This window comes from Pelecanus crispus, chromosome 3, assembly GCF_030463565.1.
Source record: "Pelecanus crispus isolate bPelCri1 chromosome 3, bPelCri1.pri, whole genome shotgun sequence".
NCBI classification, from domain to species: domain Eukaryota; kingdom Metazoa; phylum Chordata; class Aves; order Pelecaniformes; family Pelecanidae; genus Pelecanus; species Pelecanus crispus.
In genome coordinates this window covers 38107381-38118471 of record NC_134645.1, presented here as the reverse complement: position 1 = coordinate 38118471, position 11091 = coordinate 38107381, and the positions used below count along the sequence as shown (strand labels likewise).

The following is an 11091-nucleotide window of genomic DNA, read 5'->3' as shown; positions in this document are numbered from 1 at the left end:
GTCTAAGACCTTTGGTCTCACAGACCTAAGCTTGTGTCTGGAGCACCACATAGAGATTGTTTTGGCGACCCTCTGTTTGATTTCCCAACTTCCATATTTGTTTCGAGAGTCACAGGCCATTTGAATGGGATGGAGGAAGTTTCTTCATCTCTAGAAGCAAAAATTGTGCATCAGAAAGCATACTGTAAGACTTCATGTATTTACATATCCCTGGATTTACTTGTCGTCTGCTGCCCTTCAGCTGCTGCTGGCAAAACTGCCACAGCTATAGAGCAAATTGTTTTTCCTCTATGATTAATTTTGTTAACCTGCTTTATAGGGGTCCCTTGCAGTTCCCTGTCTCACTGCAGCTATACAGTAATTCCATTGCATTTTCTGCTTTCTGTTTTTCAGTGCAGCTCTCACCTCCTCAAGTGTTTTGGGGCCACCAAACAAAAACACTGACACAGAAATGTAAATGTGCTTGTCTTCCACTGTAAGTGCATTTCCATCACTACAAAAATGTGAAAAAGTACAGCTTATTTCAATTTGATGATGTAAAGTGCCTTACATCACTATAAACAGAATATACTGTATATATATTGGATATATGAGTCTAGCCATGTTAGTTAATAATATTTTTTAAATTATGACAGCTGTATCCTTACAGTTTAAATGCGTATCTGCCCACTGTCACATATGTAAGAAACAAATAAGTAAGATGCAGTGAGACCTAGAAGTGACCAGTATATATATGACTATAAAAGACTTGTATAAAAATTCAAGTTACAGTTCCAAATGGGAAAGTTCAGAGCAGAAGATGTGGATGGTTGTTTTCTTTTAAACTCCTTCAGCAAACCCTACACAGAGTACATTCAACTCTGCGTAAAATCAGCAGAATAATTTGCTTCTGTGCTGAGGAATATGAAATAGAAAACTGAGAAGCTGCTGAAAGAAGGGTGATATGATGACTGGAATAGTTCTGATCAGAGATGGCCGCCTGAGCTCTTTCCACACAATATGCAGTGTGCTATTGCCAATAACGTATTCACTTCTGACGGACAAAATCCTGAAAAAATAACACTGCTGCTATTGCACTGAAATTCACTACATACACTGGAAAACTTTAATCTTGATCTCAGTTGTCAGCGTGGACTTGGACGTGTTGCATATTGTGGTAGAGAACCACACTGACTTAATCATATCTGTATTTAGATATTGTCCTTCTGTTACAGAAAATGATCTAGCTAGATCTAGATAGATTAACTGCAACTTAAGATGCCAGGCTTCCTTCTCATTCAACAGAAGTCATAGGAGACACTACCTTAAATCTGTCACTATATTTCACTGGATTTCAAGTTGCTGGTGTCTCTGTAAAGGCAGTTTACATTGAACACTGTAATTCAATTGAATCTTTTTCTGCCAACAGGACTGTGTATTTCTTTCCAGTAGTACAACAGCAGGACATTTACAATAAGGTGTTTTTCTTCATACAGCAGTTTTCAGCTGTTACAGTGGGAGCGCATACAAAGCCAGGAGGATAAAACTTCTTGCATGTTAGTCAAAGCTCCAATCATTTCGAGTTGGGCATAACACTTACTTCAAAAATACTGGCCCGTCTTTAAGACATAACAAAGTGCAAAGACTTAGGAGACTTGGTTTCATACTTTACCTCTGCAGCTACTTTCCTGGATGACACTGGACCACCTCTGTTCCCTAGTTTACCTATCTGTAAAATGGGGACAGTATTACTGGCCCCTGATTGTAAGACCCTCTCAGATCTACTTAAGCAAAAAGCTGTTATAGAGTGAGTGGTTTTAAAGTTTAGAATAGCTCAAACCACACCATTAACTTAAAATCTGGAAATTATTCAAAAAATAAAAAGATGAGATTTTCACTGATGTTAGTTTTATAAAGACACATGAGTTTTATATGTTTATGCATTCGTAATTTACAAACGTATGTAATATAATTTATATAATATGTATATATTATACACATTTGTAAATTTATAAATACATTTGTCAGTGTATTTTATAAAATGAAACATTTCCTCTTCTCCAGCATGTGAAAAAGCCACACAAACTGGAGCATTGCTCACTAGGATGTGATCCCGCAAGATGGTCCATGTCACTGTATCCCTTGCCCGCACATGCTCATGCCCACAGATTATTCCTGACAGCATGATAGCATAAGCGACTCTTCCAAGAGGAATGGGAACTGACACAAACCAAACGAAGCAAGAATGTTGCCTTTAGAACTCCCGATGTCTCTAGCTCATTTTCCTCTCCAGGGCTCGCACACAGTTGCAAAACAGTAATAGTGTCATCGAAAAAAAAAAAAACCTCTGAGTCCTCACTATTTCTAACTTGCCTATGTACAACTTCTTTACCAAAACATTCCTAAGCACTTTACAGGCTTTAATTTGTTTCAGAGCATCCCTGCGAAGCGGCGGCGTATCTCCCATGTGCCCAACCACAGGGAGACGCAGGAAGGTCAAGGCCAGGTCCCGCCGAGCTGCCAGGAGGAGCCCGCATCCAGCGGCACCCGGCTCCATCGGGGCTCGGCAGCTCCCGCAGGCTGTGCCGGAGGAGCAGCTCAGAGACCGACTCGTAAACAGGCGGCTCTAAGCTTTGTTAAAAAGTTCCAGAGGTTCAAGCTGAGAGAAAACTAGTGCTTGTGGACTTCCAGAGCTGACCGCAGTGCACACAGCCGTGCGGGTTCGCTTTTCCTTTTCTTTTTTTTGGTCCACTGCCTGGACCAACCTTCTTAAAAAGCATCTTATCTGCTAGATGAGATAGCAGCTGTGGCTTCATGACAATTAAAGGCAATTTAAACTGGTGAGGCTCCAAATCCCACTTTTGGGCACACAACCCTGCCTCCTTTTCTGCTACTCGTCTGGCTGGCTCAGTGAAGCAACCCAGGGGAAAAATTACACAGGGTTTCTGCCGGCGCTGGGAGGTGACCTGGCTCCCTGGGGAAGCGGTGAGTGTCAGCGTTGGGTGCAAACAGGAGGCAAACCCACGCAGCTGGAGGCGGTAACTTGCGGAGGGGACAGCAGGACCCTAGCCATCACAATTTACTTTGGTTTTAGCCTTCATCGAAAGAGACCCAGCATGCAGGGCTTTCACCAGCAGTCTGAGTGACAGCAGCATGCTTTCATACTCTTCTCGGCACATTTTCTGCACCATTCCTTATGCTGTGCAATCAGCAAACCGATCTGGCTGAAAGTGAAGAATAAAAAAAAGAAAAAAAGTCTTACTTCCAGTATTAGTTTTCAAATGGTGGCGGCACGGTCTGAGATCTGATTAGGCTGCCGGTGAAATCCGTGACTTCACCTTGCGTCTGGGATCAGAGCAGCTGCTTCACCGGACAAGAGGCAACTCAGACCAGCAAGGCTGGGATGCTGCTGGGCTGACACTGGCCTCCTCCTCCCCCGGGCAGCGGAAGCAGCCGAGGAGAAGTACACGGTGGTTCACAGTAGCTGGGGTCCTGACTCATTTCTACTAAAACTTACTCAGCTCCATTTCAACCTTAGGCATTTTTCCTAACTTGCAATGGATGCGGTGACACCAAGGAGCGCAAGCTGTTTTATCCTGGAAGCTCTCAATGTCCTGAGCTTCCCGGGGAGAGGACCATGCTTGAGAAACACCATACTTGAACGTACATGAAGGCAAGGAGCACCAAGGCAAGAGCGGGGTTGCTAACATTACTTTCAAACAAAGCAGAGATACAGTTTCCTGAGCACAGGGATACCTGGAATGATGTACTTGCTGATCTCCGAGCAAGCTAACCGCCAACTGTAATTTATTTTTCTTGTGTTCAGGTATGTGGGATGCTGTGGCTACCTCCCTTATGGCGCACAGGCAATGTGATCACAGAAAACACACGTTTGGCTTTTTAAACTCTTCTGACCCTACTAGTGTCACTCCTGTAAGGCCCCAGTGTTTCTGATTTATCTAACAGGAAAGGGACAAAGGTGAATGACTGACTAAATCCAAGGGATTCAGATGATACCAAACTAATTTAGAAGGGAAAGAACCCGCAATGTCATGCTGGAAAACTCACAAATTGAAATGAAAAATCAAGTTCAAACATTTAACCAGGAGGTGATAAGCAATTACACCAGCACAACTGGTAGCAGAGGGCATATTTGCCATTTCTTGAAATCTCCATAATGACTTTTCTTTTTTTCTGGAAAATGAACTTTAACTAAGCAGGTTATAATCTCAGTTACAAATACTACAGCCCACATTATGTAGGTTGTCAGATTCTGAGACCGAACTTGCTTCTAACCCTACATCCTGCATCAGTACGCTATATTGCTCAAAAGCTCCGTATTAGAACAAAACTAATCCTGTCATTAGTTTTGTCCAACCAACTTGGATAATTAAGGTCTGATTATTATTTTTTAAAGATAACATCTGCAATTCAAAATTCAATCTGGAAACAGGCATCCAAAACTGAGAAACTGGATGGGCATCTGTATTTTGGCTGCTGTGACTTTGGCCAGTAAGATGCTTGCATAAATGCGATACATTAAGGAGTCTTAAGGGGTTTTAACAACTTCAGCTGTTGAACAAAGGTACGTTGCCTTCTACCACAGTCATACTATGTTTTCTTCAGCACTGTCTTTCTTGGAAAGCCCACAAATTCAAGGCAAAGCCTCCTAATAAAAACTAAGGCGTTTGGGAAGATAATGACACAGCAATCCTCTGTCGGAAAAGAATGAACCAGGAGGATGATCAGAGACCTCTGTCACTTCTGAACTTCTGTAATTCTTTCATTTTTAAAACAGCCCCGCTTAGAAAAAATTAAAATTCATTAATCTCTAACAAAAATCTGACAGAGCGATGGCACTTACCGTAAGACATTCGCTGCTTTTCTGTTGTTTGTCAGTGGTGGGAGGTTTCAGGAGGCAGCTGAGCCACCCCGCCAGCTCGCTGCTGCTGCAAGTGGCGGCTCCCCAGGCCCTCCCCGACCTTGTGCTGCCCCTGGCACCCAGCTGGCCTCCCAGGGAGCTCACCAAAATGGCAGGAAATTAACCCAGAGAGGGAACGGTTCTCTGGCTTGGTGAGCTGAACCACCCTCTGAGCAAGGTCTCCCTCTTCCGACAGCAGCAAGTGGATGGCTCGGCTGGCCAGGACCTCACCCTGGCTTCAGGGCTTCCAGCACTCACCAACTTAACCAGTTACCACCGCCAAAATGTTGTTAAGCAAAATCATGAGAAGCCCGTAGAATTATTCTGAGGTTGAATACTGTAAATAGTAATATGATTTGTTATTCAAAACTGGGAAGCTTGATACTCAAATCCTTGAAGATTAGAAGAAGGATTAGGAAAACTGAGAACATAAATTAAGGCTTTGTGCTTTTGATGGAGACCATTTCATGAAATGCAGGATAAGTACAAAGGACGCACTCTGGACATGGCCAGCCCCCACAGTTTTCTTGAAACATTGTCCAAAGCTAATGAACTAGTTTACTTCATTCAGAAGAGTTTTGCATAGCCAAACTTGTTATGGCAGAGCAAGAAGGGTCGAGTTTATAGTCAGAAGGCTGCTCCATAATGATTCTTTGTTCAAATTTAAATTATACATTTGCCTCTATTTTGAGAGTTACAGCACAAACCTGCGTGTTTCGGGTAAATCAAGTAACACCTAGCCGATTCAATATAGATTTGTTTGTATTGATTAGTTAAGCAAGTCAAGATGCTGAGACAAACCTAGAAAGACTGTGTTAAATTCCATTGCTTATTTTCAAAGGTCATTTTGGAAATCACAAGTAATACGGGCTATTCTGGGTTTCAGACTAGACACAAAAAACAAACAGAGGCAAGGCACATGTTGAGTTGTGGTTTTAATTCTATTTTCAACATAGTTTATGTGACTTAGGACTCCAGCAAGCAAATAAGCCAACCATTGAATCCAAAACTCAGCATAGATTTTGCATAGCTCAGCACAGAGAAGTTACAATATCTGAATGGTATTTTTCACTTAAGTAAAAATAAAATTAGAAAATGACTAGCTGGCTGGGGAAAAAAAAAGAACCTTTCTCTTGACATTTTAAGCAACCGAGACCTTTGCGTATAGTACAAAGGAGTTTAATAGCCCATGGGTGATATCATACTTTTTCACTCTTGCTCTAATCTACACTGTAAATCAAAACAATCTCATAAAAAGCTAAATTATTAAGAACAGTGGCCCAGTGGAAGTGTCATGCAACCAGGAAACCAGGATGACCATAAAAAGAAAATGAGGCTGCTGGTAACCATTATAATGTAAGGCTGAATCACAAATGCTAACACCAAAGACCTTTTTCTGTTCCAGTTATAACCCTTGAGAGTTTTGTCTGTTGTTTTTTTTTTTTTTCCTTCTCTGAAGGCAGAAGTAGGCCCTATAACCACCCCCGTTTCAGTTTCCCTCTTTCCAGCTACGGTTTCTTACAGTAACTTGTCTGTCATTGTCCATGAGCTTAAACAGAGCACTGCATAAGCCGCATGCATCACGTATCTGTCCCCCAGATGCAAAATCCTTCCCTGCAAGGGAACATTTTGGTGCAATCTAATGCAAATTCTGAGCTCAAGGGAGGCAGGACCAATGAGGTATTTCACCAAAGCATTTCTGTAGAATTAAAAAAAAAAAAGAAAAAAGATGGTAATTTAAGATAATTTAAGTGGCAAAGATCAGTGACCACAGGAGCAAATTCCTACAAGGCTCGATGTATTAAAGAATTAACTTCCAAATTAACCCAAAGCGCAGGAGCCTCCCCGGAGCCGGGGGCAGCCCCGGCAGCCCTTCCCCGCACAGGGCAGGAGACCTCCCCGGTGAGCGAGCGCCTTCTCCCGCACCGGCTCGCCTCCTCCGACGCCCCGGGGCTGGGGGAGGCCCGGCCGCAGCCCCCGCCGCCCCCGACACCCCCCTCCCCTCCGACACGGCTCCCCCGGCCTCGCATGACACCCCCACGGCGCCAGGGGAGACCCCCCCACACCCCCACGGCGCCAGGGGAGACCCCCCCCACACACCAACGGCGCCGGGGACACCCCCCCCCCACCCCCACGGCGCCAGGGGAGACCCCTCCCACACCCCCACGGCGCCAGGGGAGACCCCCCCAGCCCCTCGGCGACGGGGAGACCCCCCCGGCCCCTCGGCGGCGGGCCACCCCCCAGCCCCAGGGCCGGCGCGGTGTCGGCCCGCGGCGCCGCTGTCACCCCCCGGCGCCGCCGCCCGGGCGGGAGCCGGCCCCGGCCCCGGCCCCGGCCCCGGCCCCACCGCCCTGCGGCATGCGGCGGCGCCGGGATCCCGCGGCACCCCCTCGCCGGCCGCCCGCCTCCCGCCGCCCCGGCCGCGCCGCGCCGGCGGCGGGAGCCGCTGACAGGTCGCCGCCGGTGGCCCCGGCACCTGCGCCGCGCTCGCCGCCCTGAGAGGAGGGGCTGCCGGCGAGACCGCGGCGCGGCGGAGCGGGAGGCGGCGGCGGCGGCGGCGCAGGGCCGGCGGCGGGCCCCCGGGGGCGGCGGGCGCCCCTCGCCCTCGCCCCGCCGCGGGGCCGGGCGGCCGCGGCCGCGGCGCCGCCGACACCTTACTTCCTGCTTCGCTACCCAGGGCCAGACCCATCGCGGCGGAGGGATCCCGCCGCCTCCCGCAGCCTCCTCCCCCTTCTGCTTCTGCTTCCCCCCCCCCGCGTTCCCTCTCCCCTCTCTCTACTGCAAGAAAATAATTTGACAGCGATTTGCTGACACCGGGATTTTTTTTTTCTTTTTTTTTTTTTTTTTTTTTGCATCACGGACTCGGCAAAGGCAGCGCGGCGGGAGGGGGAGGCCGTGCCGGAGGTAAGTGCCGGTGCCCGGAGCCTCCCCCGGCGCGGCGCGGCGCGGCGCGGCGCGGGGCGGGGGGTGCGGCGGGCCCCCGCCCCGCTGGGCTCCATGTGCCGCCGGCGGGGTGGGTGCCTGGCAGCGGGGCCGGGGCCGGGCCGGGGGGAGTATGTTTCCTGGCGGAGCGATATTTGTTTACAGGATGAGCGCCGTACTGTAAGTGAAGTAGGACCGAGCCCGGGCAGCTCTGTAATAAATTAATATCGCAATTGCTCCCTCCTCGCCGACACCGACATAAGCCCCGCGCCCGGCCCCGCCGCTCCCCGCGCCCGGCCCCCGCGCCTGCACTTGTTGCAGACTTCACGCCAGGTAGGCGAATGCTTCGCAAGTTTCATTTTTGCACGAGCTGGGGCTGCGCTGGAAGGAGGGGGGAAAAAAAAAAAAGAAAAAAAAAAAAAAGTTTGCAGTTTGCAGTTCGCTTTCGCTCTGCAGCGCCGAGTAGGCGAGGCCCTGCCTTGCTGCCTCCTCCTCCTCACCGATCGCCGCTCCCCGCCGGCCGCGGGCAGGGAGGAGGGCGGGCGGGGGGCGCCCGGGGCGGCGGGAGCGGGCGGGGGGCGGGCGCGGCAGCGGGGCGCTGCCCGGTACCTGCCCGGCCCGGGCGGGCGGGAGGGAAGGAAGGAAGGAGGGGTGGGCGCGGGGGGCGGCGGGCCGGTGCCGGGTCCCCGCTGCCGGGTCTCGGGCGGCGTGCCCTGCCCTGCCCCGCCGAGCCGAGCCGAGCCGTGCCCCGCCGTGCCGGCGCGGGGTGGGGAGGCGGGGAGGGCCGGCCCGTCGGGGCTGGCCGCGGAAGTTGTCCGAGCGGCGGCCCCGCCGCACCCCTCACGGCCCCTGACACGAGTGGCCGGCCCACGCGTGCGGCGCGGCTGCCGGCGGGGCGCTCGGCGCGGTCCCGCTCGGCGTCGGCGCCCGGGCGGCCCGGGGCTCGGCTGGGGAGCCCTTCCCCGCCGCCGGCTGGCAGCACCGGCCGCGAACTTCTTGTTGCCGAAACGTGAATTTCTCCTCCTTTTTCCGCGGGAGAGGAACGTGCGGCGGGTTTGGGCGCTGTCGCGGCGCAGAAGCGCTTCATTTTTCTGGCCCGTCGAAATATGGGGGGGGGTGGTGGTGTGTGTGTGTGTGTAACGAACGAAAACTCTTAGCCAGATGTTTAAATACCAGGGGGGTGATTTGCAAGTAAAATTAATTGGCAGTTAACCAGTTAATAAATGGATAATGCCTACTCATCCTTCTGCTGACTTTACAGCGCGGTTTTCACATCTGCCAGTCAACTAGCCAGGCTTGACTCTTCGAGATGTAAACTTCGCGGGGTTAATGCCTTCGCCCAGTAAAATCTGACCTGTACTTGCTGGCCCGGCGCATCGGCACTGGTCGTGATTCGGCCGGTTACTGGTGGGGTTCGCAGACTTTTACAGAGTAATACGATAGCAGCAAAATAAATACGATGACCCATAACTAAACTATTTATGGAGAACATCGCAAAGTGCTTAACTGCGTGATTAATGATTTAAGCAGGTAATCACTAGGGGTGAAGTTTTACGTCTTTGACAGCTGTAATTTTGCTGTAAGTGTCTAATGGGATGAGGGGAGAGTTCACCTGGCAAGCTTGGGCCTGGCCTGCTCGGCGGGGCCACCCTGCTGCCTGTACCCGTCCTGCCTGGGGCACCGGCCCCCGCAGAGCTCCCCCGGGGACCTGCCCCCTGCCCGTGCTCGGGGCGCAGCGCCGCGGTCAAGGGACCCGTCCCTATATTGCTGGGGTATGCGTGAACTGTTCCTGCATGCGCAGTATGCAGCTAGTTGCCGTGATCGCTTATCTACTTGGTGGTCTTGTTTGGATGTTAAATTGGATCAGAATGGAGGCGTTCTCTTAATAAGATGCATCTAGCTAGAAATAACCCACTTCACTTTCTTACCCACTGAAGTGACGCTGGCGTGATGTTCCCTGGTTGGTATGTTACCTCTTTTTTTCTAAGGCTTGTGCAAGGTGCATACTTAACAACAAAAGTGCCGCTTCATCAATGCTCCACGTGTGCATATGTGGCATAGAAGTTAAGCTACGTGGCTTTGCTTAAAACAAATAAATATATTTGTTTAGTATTTAGATAAGTGATTTTTCAGATGAAGAAAATGTGTTGTACGTGTTTTTCTTCTATAACCAATAGTCTGATATACTTTTGGAAAAATTAGAGGCTTAAATGTACCCTACTCAAAAGTTTTGGCACAAATAAGTGCTCTTCTGATCTGTTCCGCTACCATTGATAAGCAGTTTGTGTTTCTGAAGTTGGGAGACTCCAACGAGGAACTGAGCAGCGTTGGCCGGTGTGGTAGTCAAACCAGTGTATCTTGAAAAGCCAAAAAAGCTCAACTACAAGTAATGCACTTCACTGTGGAAGTTGGCCTGAGTGAAGAATCGGCCTCTCGGTGAAATGATGAGGCCAGAGATTAATCGCTCTGCTATCAACGTGTGTCCTGCCATTGGCATCCCTGCCCGGGGAGAGGGATGGGGCCAGAGCGTAGCTAGGCAGGCATCCTGCCTCCTGTGTTTACATCACACCCGCATGGGCCAACGTAAGCGTAAATAAACCACAGCATGACTAACCTCTCTACCTAACATTGACTCATGTTGTGTTTGGATAGACAGACAATGTCTCCATGTCTTATCCATTTAATTTTCTCAACCTCGATTGCTGATCACATGTCTGAGAATTCGCTGGTATGCATTTAGAGACCATCAAGTGAGGGTTTTTTTCAGGTTTGTTTTGCTTTGGGTAGCACTCAAGTAGCCTAAGTAGAAAAAAGGAAATCCTAGATTTTTAAACTCAAAACTCCATTACTTCTGGCCATTTTAATATTTCCAGTGATACAGTGAGGCTTGCCATTATGAATTGAGCCTGTAACTTGGCATCTGGCAGGGAGGATGAGAAAAGTGTAAGAAGAGTGGTCTTGTAATGCACTGTAGGTTTCCTAAAGCAGTAAGATAATATTTTGCTGTGAATATTTTCATCTTTTTTTTTTTTTTTTTTTTTTTTTTTTTTTTTTTTTTGTTCTAATCAAGTGGGGAATATGTCACTTAAAAACTTACTCGACAAGTTCCTGATTCTGTAATGGGACAGTAGTAAACTAAAGAAGAAGGAGCCTGGGATCTGCAACGTCATCATGAGATTCTGGTGCTGGAAGGTTGTGTCTCCTTATGATGTGTCACAATAACTTGCGAGATAAGGCAGATTCATTTCAGCTTCCTTAGAAATACGGGG

The 11091-nt window shown here is 49.2% G+C and overlaps 1 protein-coding gene across 2 annotated transcripts in view; it reads left to right on the top strand.

The window, feature by feature from the left end:
- Positions 1 to 8116: 8116 nt before the first annotated feature.
- The window catches only part of TRERF1 (transcriptional regulating factor 1), a 101955-nt gene continuing 98980 nt past the window's right edge, over positions 8117 to 11091 (top strand). For both annotated transcript variants that reach the window (XM_075706943.1, XM_075706942.1), the window contains exon 1: positions 8117 to 8155. The gene's annotated coding sequence lies outside the window, so the exon portion shown is untranslated. The remainder of the gene's footprint in view (positions 8156 to 11091) is intronic.